This window comes from Capsicum annuum, chromosome 9, assembly GCF_002878395.1.
Source record: "Capsicum annuum cultivar UCD-10X-F1 chromosome 9, UCD10Xv1.1, whole genome shotgun sequence".
Taxonomy (NCBI): Eukaryota; Viridiplantae; Streptophyta; class Magnoliopsida; order Solanales; family Solanaceae; genus Capsicum; species Capsicum annuum.
In genome coordinates, this window is record NC_061119.1 from 120,098,693 (window position 1) to 120,119,570 (window position 20,878).

Consider the following 20,878-nt stretch of genomic DNA (forward strand, 5'->3'; position numbering starts at 1 on the left):
CATGATACATCTTTTTTGAACCTAGATTAATATATACCTAGACTCATGAGCCTTTGCCAAAATCCTTTCTCAAAGACCATCAACATCAGGAACACACAACCTTCCTTGGTACCTCAAGATACCATCTCTCCTAATCTTGAATACCATAACCTTTTATTGACCCATATCATCCTTAATTTGCATAAGTAAAGGATACAAAGCCTATTTTTACTGCACTTCAGCACCAAGAAATGTCTTAACCACCTATTGAATAATTATTCCTCCCCTCTAAGAGTCCAAAATACAAACTACCAAGTTGGATAACTGGTGAATATCATTCACTAAGTCTCTTGTCTCCTCATCCACATTAGATAATCTCCGTATGTACAACCTGCTAAGAGCATCAGAAACCACATCAGCTTTACCTAGATGATAGTGAAGGCTCAAGTCATAGTCCTTGAGCTATTCAAGCCACCGTCTTTACCTAAGAATTAACTTTTACACATATTGTAAGCTCTTATGGTCTGAATAAATATCAACATGCACCATATATAAATAAGGGTGCAAAATTTTCATAGAAAAAACCATAGACGCCAATTATAAATCATGAGTCAGATAATTTTTTTCATGAACCCTAAACTGCCTAGAAGCATAGGCCACAACATTACCGTGTTGCATTAAGACACAACCCAGTCCCACATTGGATGCATAACAAAATACAAGAAAATCCTCAATACCTTGGGCGGGGTCTAAACTAGAGAAAAGGTTAACTTATCCTTCAACTTCTTGTAACTACCATCATAAGCATCAAACAATAAAAATTTCACCTTTTTTCTGAGGTAATCATATTAACAGAATAGCAATAGAAGAAAAACTCTTCATATGCCTCCTATAATACCCAGCCAAGCTTAAGAAACTCCTAATATTGGTTGTAGTCGTGGGTTTAGGTCATTTCTTAGCCGCCTTCATTTTCTTTAGATCCACCTCGATTCTTTCACTAGAAACAATATGCCCAAGGAAAGTCACAGTATTCAGACAAAACACACACTTAGAAAATTTAGCAGACAGTCTCTGATCCTTAAGAGCCTGAAACACAATTCTGAGATAATTGTCATGATCCTCCCCACTCTTAGAATACACCAAGATATCATCAATAAACACTATCACAAATTGATTCGAAAACTGTCTAAACACCCTATTCATAAGATTCATAAAAGCATCCAAAGCATTAGTCAACCCAAATGACATAACTATAAATTCATAATGACCATATCAGGTTCAAAAAGCAGTCTTGGGAATACCACCCTCCCAAATTTTTAATTGAATATAACTCGAACGAAGATCAATAATAGAAAAACATCTAGCACCCTAAAGCTAGTCGAAAAGATTATTGATCCATGAAAAAGGGTAATTATTCTTCATTGTAACCTTATTCAAATGTTGATAATCTATACGCATTTAAACAGACCTATCTTTCTTATGCACGAAAAGCACATGAGCACCCCACGGAGAAATACTAAGATGAATGAAGCCCTTATGAAGGAGATCCTTTAATTGTTCATTTAGCTCTTTTGATTTTGCCAGAGTCATTCTATAAGGAGGGGTAAAGATAGGATAGGTATCTAGTAGAAGATCAATCCCAAAGTCTATTTACCTATTGAGAGAAATACCAAAAAGATCCTTGGGAAACACTTCAGGAAACTCAATAAAAATAGGGACAGATTGCAAAGAGAGCCCCTCAAAATTAGAATCCTTAACCCAAACTAGGTAATACAGATACCCTTTAGAGATCAACTTTTGGGCTCTAAAATTAGAGATAAACCTCTCTTTAGGCACTCAGGAAGTTCCCTCCTATTCAACACTGGTTCATCAGGAAATTAGAAATTGACCTTTTGGGCCCTATAATCAAGAGAAGCATAGCACGAATAAAATTATATCAAAGTCTACCATATCAAGCTCTACCGAATCCACCAATGTCTCCCTGTAAAACATAGACACTACACAATCCCTATAGATCCTTCTAGAAACTACAAAATCACCCATCGAAGTAGACAAATAAAAGAGGTTAGAAATACATTTGGGACCAAAACCAAAATGTACAGCCATATAAGGGATCACATAAGAGAGGTTAGACTACGAATTAAGAAAATAATACACATCGTGAGAGAAAAATTGTAACATACCAGTAACAACATCAAGAGATGCCTCAAATTCCTGATAGGTAGCAAGAGCATAGAGACGATTCCAACTATTTTTGGTACTAGTAGCAGCACCCTTTGGTGCAAGAGAAAATAAATTAACGACTGGGACCTTATTAACCAAAGTGGCTATATCAGTTATGAGACGGTCTCATTCCATGTGACCAAGATTACCATAATTAAAGCACCAATTTCTTCCCTCATCACAGTAACCCCAGTAAAGTTAATCACAAAATCTACAAGGAGGATATGGTACAGCTGACTGAGCTCCACTAGCATGAGACTAGGCACCCTAAGTATTAGAACCACTACTAGTCTAAAAATGATGATCACCAGATAAATTCGTATTAGGATCACTAGCTGAAGAATATGAACGAAAATTTCTCTAAGAATTCTTCTTACTCCACTGTATACCATCTCTCCCACTAGCTTGCTGACCTCTATCCTACTCTAAATACCTAAACTTTATATTTTTTCTTTCCCCTATCTCTACTACTCTCTTCTTTTAATCCTTTACCTTCTGTATATGACCACAAGCTTGGAGATATCCATATCATTGTTCAACATAACAGCCTTACACTCCAATACTAGGTTACAGGACAACACAAAAGCAAATTTTCTCATCTTCACCCTCATCAAAGAAACCAACTCTGGAGCATAAAGAGACAATGTTAAAATTTCAAAGCATACTCTTTCACACTCATCTTCCTTTGCTTTAGATTAACAACTTCTCAACTTTAGTTTCCCTAAACTCCTAAGGAAAGAAATGATCAATAAAATCATACTCAAAAACTCATCCCATAAAGTTGTCTTTGTATCATCACCTCTCAACTACTCCCACTTCTCATACCACTGATAAGCTACATCCTTCAACTGGTATGAAAAATACCACACCCTCAGAATCAGTAGCATGCATCACCCTTAATATCTTCTCTATTACATCAACAAACCCTTAAAGATCCTCCTCAACCTTAGAGCCTATAAATGTCAAGGGATTCAACCTCATAAATTTTCCAACTCGAGTGACCTTAAAAGAAGGAGCAACAAAACAAATACAAACAGACTGACGGGACTGAGAAGGCACCAACTAAGTAAGCAGATAGATCGACTAGCAGAACTCTATATCAGAAACAACATCCTAAGGCATCGTGGCATAAGCATTATTAGCTTGAGAATCCCAAGAAGAACTAGTAAGGACCGATGAAACTCCACATAGGGCATGCAATCAGGAGCGGGGTCCTTATATCAGATTTGCACTCCATAAGCAGGTTGAGTTCCTTTCACATCATCCTCAGGTAGGACAAAAGTTCCAGAAGATTTTCTATAAGAATCAAATTTTTGGGGAGGCATGATCTAAAATGCAAATAAGTCTGAGATAAGAGGAACTTCTAGACACCAGACTTCGTAGCCCAAAGAACAAAAGAAAGGAAAATATTTCTAAATTCTTGTAGCCTCTCCTGTATAAGTGTAGTGCACTACACACCCATAAATGGATTCCACTCAACACAACTTTATGGACACTGAGTGACCTAAACCTATCTCTGATACCAAGCTTGTAATGAGATAACCCTGGGCCTGGTCATGACTAGTATCTCAAGCCCACTTAGAGCTGGAGACAACCCTCTTAGCCTAGCCAACAAGAACACAGTATGATATAATAGGGGAAACAAACCAAAAATACATATCACAAATAGATAGATAACTCAATAGGGACTAAGAATCAATAAACAATAACCACCCATATTTTTTCCACAAAAGACTCTAAATCTAAGTATCAAGTTAGGTTGGGACAATGCCCCAGACCATGGATAAAAAGGGAATCTATAATATAAAAAAATTGATGGAATTTTGATAATCATAAAGAAAGTAGTAAAATGTCTAGCCTTCCAAAATTTGGAGGATCACCACTTCAATGCAGACCAACTGACAAACCAAAATCACCTAACTATGCATAAGATAACCGATGAACCCCTAGGACCCTACATCATGAAGTGATGTAGCATCTGGGGATAAATAGTGGGGTAAGCACTAGCATGTAACTTAGGGAAGGGATACAATAATTCCATAATTAAATTAGTCCAGAACAATTCAAAAACCATATGCACAAATTCATATATACATATATATATATATAAGAAATTAGGATATAGAATAAGGTTTAAGCATAAATTTTAAAATCATTAACTTGGATTGTTTAGATCTAACCATCCTAAGGGCAACCATAGTCTATATTGGATCATCTCCCCCTGCTGGAAGGGTCCCAATGCGTGTTAGCTATACGAACCAAGAAAATCCGAGGAAGATCTAGGGAATCCTCGACCCCAACCATTCCAATATATATATATATATATGTGTGTGTGTGTATAAATATATATATATATATATATATATATATATACATATATATATATATATTGTGTGTGAACTATGCACATGGTTACCAAGACCCTCATACCAACAAATGTGGTTTTCAGTATTGATCCCTCAGGACCTCCACCTTCTATGCTAAGCTATACAACCCCCGTTAAGCTCAAATTAAAACCATTTACACATTCTCATCCATTAACCAAAGAGTCTTTTAATTACGCATTTACTGTTGGTATCGTCATACCAAATAAAGTTAATCTTGCTAGCCAATTTTGTTATGCCATTCCAAAATTAATAAGACAAATAGAATTTAAAGTTCCAATTTAGAAACCTAACTATGGACACCAAGTCCTTTCAAAACTAGTTTTATCCGCTTATCCATTAATACAATGCAATAGTTTGGAAAAGTAAGAAAAAATAATGTAATTTTCCATATTTTAAAACTAATTATGCAAGTGGATTGAGGTTAATACCAATTCCAAAACAAAACTATAATTTTGGGGGAATCCATGATTCTCATACCATTAACCATGCCCATGTATATAATTAGTTCAAAAACCATAATTCAAAGCATGAATAATAATTCCAAAGCCATTGGAAGACCAACCAAGAAACAACTATTCAAAACCCTCAATCCATCATTCCAAATCCACAATTTAAAATCACATAAACAATAATTAAACATATTCCTTTATGAAAAACCATGTTGGAAAGATATACATGCCTAAAAATATCAATAATTTTGAGAGAAAACAATAATTTCAACCCTAGGTGCTTAATCCTTTAAAACCCTAGCCTTGCTCTTAATTTGGGAGACTAGAGAGAGAGTAGTGTTTATTTTATGTTAAATGATGAAAATAGGGCCAAAGGAAGGGTTTTAAGTCATGGAAAATATTGGGGTGGAAGGAAATAGCCATACTACCCTTAATGAAAACAGGCAGATAAATAGCGCCTAGTCGATATAGGTCAGTTAACGACTCATGGCCACTGGTCATGAGTTATCACAAAGACTTGTATCTTGGGACACCAAACCCTAACCTCTCACTGTTATGGTCATGAGTCACACCCTACGACTCGTGACTAGACCTTATGACTCGTAGGTTCCTAGTCGTGATCCAAAAAGAAACCTGGGAAATCCTTATGGGTTAAGCTACAATTAGCATAATACAACTCATGATGAGAGATAAAAACTCATCATGTTATTCATTTCCACAATAGTGAGCATAATCACAAGAAAAATTTCAGAGTTCAAAACCTGGGGTAGTATAATAGGTTCCCTAAATAATTAGAATTTTTGCTTGATAATAGCAATAACCTCAATCCACTTTGGAAACTTGATTTTGAATATGGAAAATTAAATAGTTTAGTATGATTTTGAACCTAATGCATTTTATTAAAGGATAAATAAATTAAATTGGTTTTGAATGGCCTTGGTAGCCTTGGTTTTGGATTTTAAATGGAACTTGGAAGTCCAATTTGGTTATATGGGTTGGTTTAGAAGAAATATATTAATTTTCAAGCATATTGGTATGACAATACCAAGTGGTAAATAACTTAATGAATGACTTCTAGGTTACTAATTAGTTTTTGTGCAAATTGTTTTAATTTGAGCTTAAAAGGAATTGTGTAGCTCACCGTGAAGGTGTAAGTCCTGGGGGAAGAACATTGGAAACCATATTTGCAGGTGTTGGGGGTCAATATGACTATGTGGAATTTCATCAATCTATTCATATACTTACTCAGTTGGTTCCCTCACAGTCTCATCAGTTTGATCATGTTAGTTTTGTTTCTTATTCATCGGAGGTCACTTGGGTTGACAAGTTTATGAGTTTAAATCCCTCAAAATTTATTGGATTTGAGGCTAAGGATAATTCTCAAAGGTTTATTGATGAGATAGAGAAAATTTTAAGGTGATGCATTCTATTGATTTGAAGGGTGTGGAGTTCACTTTCTATTAGTTGAAGGATGTTTCTTACCAGTGGTACGAAGAGTAGAAAGCTATGAAGGGTGATGATCCTGAACAGGACATGTGAGATAACTTTTCAGGTGCTTTTCTTTATCATTTCTTACCTAAAAAGTTGAGAGAATCTAAGACTGAAGTTTTTGTAAGCTTGAAGTAAGGGAATATGAGAGTCAAGGTGTATTCTCTGAAGATTCAACAGTTGGCTCGCTATGCTCCAGAATTAGTATCTAATATAAGATCCAAAATGAGAAAGTTTGCTTTTGGTTTGTACTATGATTTGGTACGGGAATGTAAGGTTGTTGTATTGAATAATGATATAGACATATCTAGGCTTGTGGTTTATATGCGGCAGATTGAGGATAACAAAAAAAGCAGGCAGATATGAGAGAGAGGCAGAATAAAAAGTTTAGATATTTAGAGTATGGTATAGTTTAGTAGAATAGTAGGAGAGATAGTAGATAGTGAACTAAGAAGAAGAATTAAGGGGATTCTCATTCATCTACCAGTACTCCTTATCCTAAGCCTTTGGGTGATCATTATTTTTAGGATACCAGTGGTCCTAAGGCATAGGGTGCCCAGTTTCAGGCTAGTAGAGCTCAGTCAGCCCCACCTTATCCTCCTTCCCATTTTGTAGACGGCTTTACTATGGATATTGTGAGGAGGGGATAAAATGGTGTAATAATTATGGCCAGCTTGTTTATATGCAGCTAGATTGTCCTTTACCTAGGGTTGTCACTGGAGCTGATAAAGTTCCATTTGTCACTTTTTCAGATCTTGTACCAAAGAAAGTTACTTTTGGTGTCAACACTAGTCGAAATTATCTCTATGTACTTATTTCTCATCAGGAATTAGAGGCATCCCCAGATGTTGTTGCTGGTATGTTAAAGCTCTTCTATTGTAATGTTTATTGTCCACTTGATCTGGGTTCTACCTTATCTTATATGACCCATTATGTGTCTGTAAACTTTGATTTTGGTCCTAAAAGTATTCCCGACTCTTTTTCTGTGTCTACTCCGGTGGGTGAGTGTATTATTGCTAGAAAAATCTATAGAGGTTGTATGAAATCTATCTTTCAAAGAAAGACATTTATGGATTTGATAAAGTTAGATATGGAGGAGTTTGATGTTATTTTAGGGATGGATTGGATTCATTCGTGCTATGGTTTTTTGGATTGTAGGGCCTGAAGAGCCAGTCTTCCCTTTTCTTATAAGCTTGTATTAGAATGCGAGGGAAGTTCCTTACTGCTCAAAAGGAGGTTTATTTCCTCTCTTACAGCTCAAAAATTAATTTCAAAATGGTGTATGTATTATCTAGTTTAGATTAAGGATTTTGAATGAAAGTCCTCCTTTACAATCTATCCCTGTGATTAATGAATTTCCTGAAGTGTTTCCTGATGATCTTCCTGGGATTTTTCCCAATAAAAAATAGATTTTAGGATTGATCTTCTACCGAATACCCATCCAATCTTTATTCCTCCTTATAGAATGGTTCCGTCTGAATTAAAGGAGCTAAAGAAGCTATTGAAAGATCTTCTTGATAAGGGCTTTATTCATCTTAGTGTCTCTCAGTGAGGTGCTCCAATGCTTTTCTTGTGAAAGAAATATGGGTCTCTTAGGATATGTATAGACTAATGTCAGTTGAATAAGGTTGAACTAAAGAATAAGTATCCTCTTCTTAGGATTGATAATCATTTTGATCAGCTTCAGGGTTGTAGGTATTTCTTTAAGAGTGAGAAGGACCATGCCAACCACCTTCGAATCATGTTGTAGACTTTTAAAGACCAGAGATTGTATGCAAATTTTCAAAGTGTGAGTTTTGGATGAATTTTTTGACTTTTCTATGGCATATTGTTTCAAGTGAAGGGATCAAGGTGGATCCACAGAAAATTAAGGCAGTTAAAAAGTGGCTTAGACCTACGACTCCAATCAAGATTAGGAGCTTCTTGGGATTAGCTGGGAATTATAGGAGTTTTGTGGAGAGTTTCTCTTCTATTGCTGCTATGTTGACATAGTTGACCCAAAAAGGTTAAGTTTTTATGGTTAGATGCTTGTGAAGGTAGTTTTGTGAAGTTGAAGTATCAGTTGACTTATAGGCTAGTTTTAACCCTACCCGAGGGTGCTAGGGGATTTATTGTATATTATGTTGCGCCCTATGTGGGATTGGGTTATGTTTTAATACTGCATAGTAAGGTTGTGGCTTATGCTTCTAGGAAGTTTAAGGTTCATGAGAGAAATTACCCAACTCACAACTTAAGGTTGGTGATTGTCGTCTTTGCATTAAGAATCTGGTGCCATTATTTGTATGGGTTGCATGTAGACAACTATTAAGAACATAAGAGCTTGCAGTATGTATTTTCACAAAAGGAATTGAATCTCAGGCAGAGGTGGTGGCTCGATCTACTTAAGTATTATGACATGAACCTTATCTACCACTCAAGTAAAGCTAATATTGTTGTGAATGCTCTTAACAGGTTATCTATGGGGAGATTATCCCATGTTGATGAGGAGAAAAGAGGATTGGTGAAAGACATTCACCGGCTGGCTAACTTGAGAGTTTATCTCTTAGACTTTGGGGATAGAAGAGTGATTGTTTAGAAAGTTTTCAAATCATCTCTTGGTTCTAAGGTGAAGGAAAAACAAGATTTAGATCCTATGCTTATATAGATTAAGGATGATGTGGGTCATCAAAAGGTTATGGCTTTCGAGATTGGGGAAGAGAGCATCTTGAGGTATCAAGGTAGATTGTGTGTTTTAGATTTTGATAGGTTACAGGAAAGGATTTTAAATGAGGCTCATGAGTCTAGATATACAGTTCATCCGGGTTCAACTAAGATGTATCATGACTTAAAAGACATCTACTAATGGAACATTATGAAGAGAGATCTGACAAATTTTGTTGCCAAATATATAGTTTATTAGCAAGTTAAGGCTGAGCCTTTGAGGTCTTTTGGTATGTCTTAAGAGATAGAGTTGCCCATATAGAAGTGGGAGATGATCAGTTGGATTTCATTATGGGTCTTCTGTGGTCTTGAAATTAGTATGATTCTATTTGGGTCATTATGGATAGGATGACTAAGTCTGCTCACTTCTTATCTGTGAGGACAAATAACTCTGGAGAGGATTATGCTAAGTTGTTCTTTTTGGAGACTGTGAAGTTCCATGGAGCACCAGTGTCCATTATTTCAGACTGAGGTACGCATTTCTCTTCTCACTTTGACATTCATTTTAGAAAGTTTTGGGTACTCAGGTGAACCATAGCACCGCGTTTCACCCTCAAATGGATGGCCAACTAGAGCATACTATTCAAACCTTGAAGGATATGTTAAGAGCCTGTGTGATTGATTTTAAATGGAGTTATAATGATCATTTGCCTCTTATTGAGTTTTCTTAAAATAACAGTTACCATTGCAGCATTCAAATGGCTTTTTTTTTAGCCTCTTTATAGTAGGAAGTACAGGTCTCCTATTAGGTGGTTTGAGTTTAAGTCTCCAAAAGTCTTATGCAGATGTGAGGCAGAGTGATTTGGAATTTGAAGTAAATGATTGGGTATTCTTGAAGATGTCTCCCATGAAAAGAGTCATGAATTTTGGAAAGAAAGGGAAGCTCAGTCCTAGTTATATTGGTCCATATCAAATTTTGAGGAGAATTAGGAATGTCTCTTATGAGTTAGATTTGCCTACTAGTTTAGCTCTGACTCATCATGGGTCCATACTGAAAAAATATGTGGGTGAACTTTTTTTTATAGTGCCTATTGAGGATGTCTGTATTACGGTTTCATTGTCTTATGAAGAAGTCCCAATTGAGATACTGGATAGACAAGTTAGTAGATTAAGGATAAAAGATGTAGCTTCGGTGAATATTTTTTAGAGAAAGAAAAAGGTGGAAGAAGCTACATGGGAAGCTGAGGAAGATATGAAGGCCAAGTACTCATTCTTGTTCCTCGAGTTAGATGAAAGTGCTTAAGGTATCAGTTTCATTTTCCTTTTGTCACTTTTCGAGTTTGTCATTTGATTCTGGTGTATTCTTCCTATTCTCGTGCTAAAAGTGTCCTGACTCATGATTCGGGGATGAATGATCCTTGAGGGGAGATAATGTGAGACCCTGTTAAACTTTGATGATTTTGTTTTTGACCGTTCCACATGCATAATGTTAATTTTTTAATTGAATTATGTTTAGGGGTGTTAAAAGGGTGTTCTGGAAAATTTTCAAATTTTTCAAAAGGGGTTCAGGGTAATTTTGGGACCCCGAGGCGGTAAACCTCAAGATATGGTCGTGTCATGAAGGTTAACCTCCATGATATTGACGTAGCACGGAGGCTAACCTCCACGATATTGGAGTGCTATGTCACTATTTTAAATTTGTCCAGTTTTTGTTTTTTTCACTTAGGGTGTGGGAATTTTTGTCTTTTTAGCCCTTGTACGAATTTTAAACATAAAATACAGCCTTTTCCATCATTTTTAAGGATCAAAGACCATTCTCTTCCTCTCTAACACTTAAACCAATAAACTCTAAGGATTTCCTAATTTAAGCTCCAAACTTTGAATTGACTTCAATTTCTTGTGTATTTCAGGCATATTTCACTTTTCCTAACATTAATTTTACATTATGGCATTAATGGAATGGACTTTCATGTTATTTAATTGTGGGTTTTAAAATTAGGTTGAGAGATTTTAGTTGTTACTGATTGAATTATTTGTCCATGTTCTAAATGGATTATTCATGCTTTAAATTAATATTTTTAGGACTGAATTGGTGTATGGTATAAATGGTTGGATGAGATACATGGGTTTCCCCAGATTGTTGGAATTTTGGCTTGATAATTGTATTAGCCTCAATCCACTTTGTAAACTTGATTTTGAATATGAAAAAATACATGGTTTAACTTGTTTTTGAACCCAATGCATTGCATTAAAGGATAAATGAATGAAAATGGTTTTGGATGGCCTTGGTTTTGGATTTTAAATGTAACTTAGGTGTCAAATTTGGTAATGTGGATTAGTTTGGCATAAATATATTAGCTTGCAAGCATAGTAGTATGACAATACCAAGTGGTTAATGCCTTAATGAATGACTCCTAGGTTACTGGTTGATTTTCTGTGCAAATTATTTTAATTTATGCTTAAGGAGAATTGTGTAGCTCATTTTGAAGGTGTAAGTGCCGGAGGTACGATCACAGAAAACCATGTTGGCTAGCATTATGGGTCTATATGACCGCGTGCTTGGTGTATACTTGATATATATTTATTGGGACGACTATTGCCTTGGTGGCTTTAGTTTTCCCTCGATTTTTCCCCAGTTCATGCACCTGGAAAAAACGGGCCCCTTTCACAAAGGAGAGAGCCGAACACCTATAACTCGAGGGGGCCTTTAGGACAAATCGAGTTATACAGTTCAGGTTAAATCTTTAAACTCCTATGTTCATGACCCTTGTCTCTATCCGGACATCATATATATATATATATATATATATATGAATGTAGTGTATATGGTTTATGACTTGATTTTGGTAATTGCATTATTTTATCCTTATTTCCTGGATTACATGCTAGTGCTTATTCCAATGACCATCCCTGGACGCAACATCTTTTCATGATGTAGGGTTCGAAGGGTTTTTTGTTGCTACTGTACAGCATTAGGTGGTTGAGTACTCCTGTGGATTTGCTGTGAAGTGGTGAGCTTCCATCTTTCAGAAGGCACTGTCATTTCACTAGTTTTATTACTGTTTTAGTATTTCATTTGGATCCATTTGATCATAGTCAGGGGCATGTCATGACTTAGATGCTATTCTGGTTTTAGAGGCTTTCGTGGACAAGTGTGGGTTGAATTGTTCGTTTTGACTCTTAGAACATTCAGTTGACTTATTTATCTTTTATTACTATCTTGATTGGCTTTGATTTATGGTTATTACTGTGCTCTTAAGGTTAGTTTGAAGGGGGTAGTCTCCGATCTATGATAGGATTGAGAATCTCGTCACGGCTAGGTCCTGGTTCAAATTATGATAACATCCAAATTAATCACGATAATGAATTAAACAAACATTTAAGTGATGAATGAATCTATTTGAGTCCACTCCTAAATTATCAATTTCACACCTAAATCAACATTAAGTATTCAACAATAAAGCCATGTCTAATTTTCTTTTATCTAGATTTAGTATTGGGCATTCAATACATTTAACAAGATCCCAACAAGATCTAATTTTCTTTTTAGCGATGATGGTTGATGCTTTTCTAGCAGTATTTCACTGGAATCTAAAATTCATGGTCGACGGGGATTAGATCAATAAGAGTCGAAGGGAATTGGAGTTATGGTTGTTTTCCTATGGAACTTTGCCAAAATTAACATGAAAGGGTTGGTTTTGGGTGATTTTGGTCATTGATTTTTCAGGGAGTTAGGAGGGTGGCATTGATGGCTTAGTCAAAAAAATGGTTCGGGAATGGTTGTTGGGTGAGGGTCAATGGAGATGATTCTCCATTCTTTTCCCTTTTCTCCTGTCTGTGTGTATATAGCTAAGTCCCAACACTTAGTGAAATTTTCTCATCCTTGGACCCCTTTAATTGCAATAGGGAACAGAAATGAGCTAAGGTCTTATAATATCTCCCCCTTAGATTTAATCCATCCTTCTAAACTTATTGATCTATTTTATATTCCTAGAACTGAGCTAGAATTTCTTCGCTCTAACAGTCTACACATAAATACTAAACTCACACGAATTAACTATATTTTGAACTTACTGACTTTGTTCTTGGACAACCCTTTCATATACCATCCTTAACTTTCTCTAGCTTCAATAATCATCATCAAAGACTTACATTCTCCTTTTCAAACACACCTACCTCACTAAACACATAATCACAGGCTAGAAAGATCACACTTCGATGCTTATATTTTCCCCAAACCATAAGAACCAAAATCATACTTAAAAAACTCAACACCATCTATCCCTAACTCCTTATCTTAGTTATTAAGAACACCATGTTCTATATAACTAGCCTTCTTCCACTTAGAAACTCAAGGGTACTGCTAACCACACACAATACATAATAACCTTAGAAAATAATGCAACTCTATATCACCTTAGGCACACCTCCACATCATACCTACAACCTCATACTTAATCTCAAATCAATAAACATAAATTCTTGTACTTACTGTTTCAAGCCTATTAGTTCACCTCCATATAACTAGCATCATAAACCAAGAAATCATTACATCCACTTTGATGGCCATCCACTGTTCAAACTAAGTGTCTAGTGCTAGGTATGATTAGCAACACAACCTCATAAACTATTCTTACTTGGAAACTATAAAATAAAACATCAAGAAACACTAGTCCACTAAAGCCTCATAATAACAGTAATTGATCATGATCGCATTGTCTATCTTATTATAATACATTAGCACCTTATTATTCTACACACTATGACTATTTACCCATCTATACACCTGAATTACTTTCATAGCTCTATAAGTTTTTTGCTAAACTCGTTTTTGCAACTTCAAGGGAAGCCTAAATTAACAATACTCAACCACCCAATACTTTCATTAACAACCTATACTTTTCTAACAAAATAAATACCATCAATAATTTCTTTCATACTTTAAGCAAACCACAAACCACCTTAACTAATTACACCTACTCTACCTTCCACAAAACTAACACATAAGGACATATCATCACAAGTTCATCTATATACTTCTAATCAACGTTATCACCACTTTTCTTGTCACTAAACTTCTATACCCATACTTCCAACTATAATAAGTTTCTTATACTAATCAATAATATCACTTCGGTTGCAATATCTCTCGAATGCAAACTTTATTTAATAATCTAGATGCATATTATCTCCTCTCATGAGCACTATCTGAATTGAAGGGTTAATAGGCAATCTGAATACATATCTTACTCTGTCTTAACTGAATAACTCATAAGAATAAAAACTTTCAACTTAAGGAACTTATAACACACTAGCAAGCTCCCCACAAGCCCCTTGCGTGACTTCTGAAGTTACTAATTTAAAATCTGAGAGCATCATCTTTGGAGGAATTGGAACTTACTAATCATTTTATCTGCAGAATAATACACAGATGCAGAATTTTGGAGTAACACACGAATGATAGAAGTTTTTCAGAGAACAACTTTAATGCACGATCTAGAGCATGAAAGAAAGAAAACTTTTCATAAATATCATGTAGCCTCTCAAAGAAAAATACAGATATCTCTATACTGTTCCGTAAGACTCTACTAGACACGGCTTCACAGACATGCTAGGACACTTGAACTATGTACTCTGATACTAAGTTTGTAACACCCTGAGACTACCCCCTTGGATGTCACACAGTGCTTAGGACCACAAGTAATCCTAAGCTAACCCATGAACTGGCATACTATTAAGCAACTGATTTAGATATGTATAAAATAAGTGAGTTTACTCTACGGAAATATAATCAAGATGAAATTTGTGAAAAATACAATACTAATGCAATTTTACATTCTGATAAAATTAAAAAGAGGAACTAAAATTATATAACTGACTCTGATTGACATCTATGGAGAGTCTACTATACTGACTATAGATAGCTGGTACGCGACTCCAATTACCACAAATCAATGCATATGAGTAATAAAGCAAAGTACATGAATAACATCTAACTGAAGTCCCCGAAGTAGGAGGACTCATCACCTATTGACTGGGATCTACAACTATCTAATCATGGTATATAGAATAAAACTGAATAGGTACCTACATTATTAAACAATATAGCACATAGACGTATATGTGAATCAGTACTTTTGAAATGTACTGAGTATGTGGCGTGAATGCATAAGTAAAATAGTAACTCAATTGTTCATATAGCTTGTAAAGAATGCATGTTAAGTGTAAATGAGTCACGTTGGCTTGAATAACTGAAAGCTAAAAATCATAAATCATAAATGATAAAGCATATTGTGTAAATCTTGTGAGTCATAACACTTAGTTCTAAAAGTTGTACTTTTACTCTTTTTGCTAGTGGAATAAGTAGAACTGAAGTTAACTTTATTTTCAAATCATAATTTAAATCTGTACCTACGTTGGATCATAGTTTTGAGGTATGTGAACTAGGACACATACCCAACTCGGTGATAAATACTACTCCATTTAATCTGTATGCTCAATCTGTAGGAAATCCACTTTTAAAACTAGCATAAGGGTTTATAATGAAAACTAGTTATGCATCTGTCTGTTTTAAACTGTAATCGAAACTAATCTATTTTTTGTAAAGTGTAATAAAATTATAATGTGGATTTCGTATCTAAACTGAGGATCAAAGGATCAAATTTTTCTCAAAATTTGAATATATGCTAGTCATATGGTGCTTAAAAATAAAATCTTCTTGAAATTTCAATACTCAAACTAGGGGCTTAAAAACCCATGCTTTAAACTCGTGTAAATTCATAGCAAAACATCATTCTCAATATGCTTTTTGAAATACTTCACAATATCAATATAATGAGATTAACATTACAATATCATGCTTAAACTCAAATTAAAAATCTGTAATCAATGTCTCAAATCATACTCATGGTATTCAAATCATAAAAGAGAGTTCTTTAAATCAACACAAATATGGAATTTCATACTTTAATCACTTTATGAATCCATAACACAAAACAAGATACTTTGAGTATGAAACCTAATCGCAATTTACGTAAATTCATATAAATTCATCTTTAAAATCTTGTTTTTGGCACAAGGATGAAAGTAGCATCCTTGTTCATGACCCCAATACCTTAATAGGCTTGATTTGATGTATAAAACTTGACTTTGAAACCCTTAGATATGATATTGAAAGTTTTTCTTGAGATTCTTGGATTAGGGAACTTAATTCTTGGTTTTTCTTGAAGAGATTGCAATGGAGTCTTGATGTTCTCAAATGGAGATTAGGCTTTTATTCTTGGAGAGGAATTATGAATAAAGGAGGCAATAATGCTCCTTGGGGCTTTAGTTATCTGTTATGGATGAGTTAGGGTGGAGAAAAAGACTTTTTTTCCCTTAAAAATGCGTAAACAGAAACTAAAAAGTAGATGCGGGCGATGGAGTAGGCGTCGCGGGCTAATCGTGCGACCTCACTGCCTCTCTCAGGAAAATGGCTATAAATTTTTACTCGGGTATCGGATTAAGGCAAAATTGATATTGTTGGAAAACTGACTCAATTATCTACAATTTGGTGGGTCTTGAGCTACAAAATTCTATGTATATAAGAATTTGTACACTTTTAAACTAGACCCTTGTAGAATTGAATACTAAACTTTAAATGAATCAAAGGTTCTTAGCTCCACTTTGTTCTAAGTGATTTATATGAACATATTTCTCCTCGAAAGTACTTCACAACCTAGGTTAATGATCATGGAACTTATATTCACATAGGTATCATTTGGATTAGAGCTTACACATGTAGAAACGACGGTTAAAATTCTAACCCAAAAGTATGGAGTGTTACACATTATTAGAGGGGTATGACCCATGCCAGCATAGTCTTACTAAGTTGACTGGTAATGTGTATTTACAAAATAGTGCATTCATTAGTTTTTGTACTATTAGTATCTTGTTTGGTATATTTGTTTTAGTTAATGTATAACTAATGCACTCTATTATGCATTGAGCTGTGTGTTACTAATACCTAAAAATTCATGGTATTGGTATTAGTAATGCAGTGGATTCTAATGGATGTATTAGCAAGATTAAATATATAATTGTCCCTTAAAATACTTTTCACAGCATTTTCATCATATTTGTGGAAGGTATTTTTATAAAAAAAAATTAAAGAAAAGTACACAATGCATGTTTATTCTCTTACTTCCAGCACTTATTCTTAATTATCTCAAGTTGCGATTTCTCTCACTGCTTTTTAATCTTTTGTCTCTTGATTTCTTATTCTATGTTTCAAGAAAAAAATAACCACAATTGACAAGTGACAACTATTATTTTGTGCCATTCAATCATTAGTTTGATTACTTTTTTTTTCGGTGAAAGGGATACTTCATATCATAATAATAGCATAAGTTTTATCAAATATACCCAGGAGTCATCAATCTAGATCAAAATTAACAATGAAAGTTACATATTGGCACTGAGTATGTTGTGCAACATCAAGACTCCTAATTAATCTTTGATATTTAGTTCCTAGGATGTCCGCCTGTAATTTTTGCCAAGCATACATTGGAGGAACTAGCAAAAGTTCAGCTTGTTCAAAATTTATCGCTTGTGCACCATGTTTGGCAAGTGCATCTGCGACTCCATTCTGTTCTCGATAGACATGGCTAACCGCTAGACATCCATTTGAACTTTAATACTTTAATATCTATCATTATTAGAGGGGTATGACCGATGCCAGCACAGGCTTACCACTGTAAGGGGTTGTTTGGTAATGTGTATTAACAAAATAGTGTATTCATTTGTTTCCGTACTATTAGTATCTTGTTTGATACATTTTTAGTCAATGTATAACTATTTCCCTCTATTATATATTGAGTTGTGCATTACTAATACCTAAAAATTCATGGTATTGGTATTAGTAATGCAATGAATTCTAATGCATGTATTAGCATGATTAAATATATAATTTCCCATTAAAACCTTTTCCACATTATTTCCACCATATTTGTGGAAGGTATTTTTATAAAAAAAATATATTTTTTAAAGAAAAGTACCAATGCATGTTATTTTTAATACACCAAATCAAATGTCATCGTTCGCTTTTACTTATCATTATTTTTCTAATTGAATTTTCAGTTTTACTTGACACTTTTGACATATCGAGAAAAGACACAAAAATTTTCTTTTTATCCTTAGAATTTGTTTATTCTAAGACATATTACTCTAGATATTAATTAATAGGGGTTGTAAAGTAAAATAATCATATCAATAATTATTTTCTTAATGAGTGTGTCATGTAAAAAAGTGACAAGTAAAAATGAACGAAAGGAGTACTGCATAAGAAAAATCTCAATATAACTAATACAAGTATAACTAATAGTACTAGCATTACTAATGCATCATATTTTACACTACTCTTATACATCCTACCAAACGAGCCCTAAAAGTTTGAACAACTTGGTAAATGCTAGAGTACATATTCTTTACATCATCTATGGGATAACTATCTACAGGTCATTCTATCTAGATATTGTGTCCAAGTGATGTATTTTTTCCTTGCGTTTAGCCTTTATTTGTAGCCTTCTTCCTTGCAACTTTTTGCAAAGTATCAATTATTAGTGCATATATTTTCGACAAAGAATAGAAGAAAGACTATATTCCTTTGTCGAAGTTTTGAATGAAAGAACGAAATTATTTCAATATTGAACCTTGGATATATCAGAACTCTAAATCAAAACTCCCGTGCATTGGAACAAACAAAGCAGCTCCTTCATAATAGATATAAGAAGATGCAATCTTTCTAACTTAAACTATTATGAAGTACTGCAAACACAAAGAGATATTTATGTACAAAATAAGATATATATGTACAAAACTCTCGAGTATTGGAACAAACAAAGCAGCTCTTTCGCAATAGATATAAGAAGATTCAATCTTTCTAATTAAAACTACTATGAAGTACTGCAAATACAAAGAGACATTTATGTACAAAATAAGATATTTATGTACAAAACAGGAAATTCTTGAAAAATTTAATTGAAAGCAAAATGAAGTAGATTTTATCATCTTTATAAAACAAAATGCTCAATCTTTCAAGTATGTTCTTTGTTCAAGCACATGAGATTCGCGCCAATAAATAACATCACAGCACATTTCCTCAAAAAAAAAAACCTTATGCTCTTCCATGAGATAATTCGTCGTTTTGTTCAAATTGACTCATCAATGAATATAGACCTAGCCTAGATTTTTTCGAAATGAGTTGGTAAGTAACAACTTTGTGGTCTAAATTAGGGCAGCCATGAGGTCACCCAATGTAAATGCTATATCTACGGCATCATATTTTTCAATCAATATAAAACTTTCAAATATCTACTTCAACCTTTAATGGATTTAAGATAAAAGAATAACACCGACACTAAGTAGCCCTATGACTAAATAGTATATATTTAATATCAACAAAATCAAAATCAAGTTTATCAATTTTAGGATGAAAGAAAAGGCCGAAGAAATAAACAAACTATCAATAACCAATGTCACAAGCAGGTATATGAACTTTCTGCTTGTTAATTCAAAAATAGCAACAATGAATTAACCTTTAAAGTCAACAAAACTTACCTTGAAAAGGATATCGTCAAGAGATGTAAAACTATTTACAGGAAAATAAATTCTGTATCAATCCATGATAACTAGCGAGGGGATCTTTAAGGATATATAATATGTTATAAACAAATCAACTTTCAAAAAACATAACTTCAAAAACACAAATCATCAACTTTTAGATTTTGGAGATAAACCAAAATGTCCTTTCTGATATTTAAACTACTAATGAAATTGTTCGTGTAATTCAATGTCCCAAAGCCGGTAGAAATTTTTGAAAAAAAGAGATACATATTTCTTCTATGAAAAAAAAAACATTTGCATTAGATTAAACTTTTAGGGCTACTAGATCTGTAAAATAACTTCTACTACTCCCTCCGCTTCAAAATAGTTGGCCTTTATTAATCTGACACTTCCCTTAAAATAAATTTATTAGAGGTTTATTTTATCAAATTAACCTGGGGGTTTTGGTCACAGGTGACAAAAGAGTTTTAAAATGAGGTGTAGGTGACACAAATCTTAATTATTAGTTGGAGGTGACAATTACTTTATTATGTATTAAGAAAGTTGGGGAAGTTTGAAAATAACCCACAAGTTTTTAAATTTATACTTTGATCTCAATGTTTACCTAAAATAACGGGAAACGGAGGGAAAAAAGGTGTCTTTCTCTCTTCTGTCATCCATTGTTGTTTTCTCTCTTTTGGCGATTTTTATTGTTCATTGTTTTTGTTGCTTTATTCATCATCTTCTACTCCATTATCATCTTCATCTTCTTCTTCTCGATCATTTGTTGTTGTTGATGTTGGTACAGCGCTACTACTGCGATCTGACCAATTTCTTAGGTAAAATTTTATTTACAACATCACTTTCTTCTTCGGTATTACTTCATAGGTGACTTTGGTAAGTAAAATTATGATTTTTATTCGTATTTGTCATCTGGGTACACTTCTGTTTTTTCAATAATGGATAGAATACCGATCATGAATCCAGTATAAGTGAACACAATTTAAACATATCAATCATCTGGTACATCAGATGAATAATCTGTTGCATCAGAAGATTTATTTGTTGTATCAGACTATTATCTGTTGCATCAGAAGATTTATATGTTGCATCAGACGTATTATCTATTGC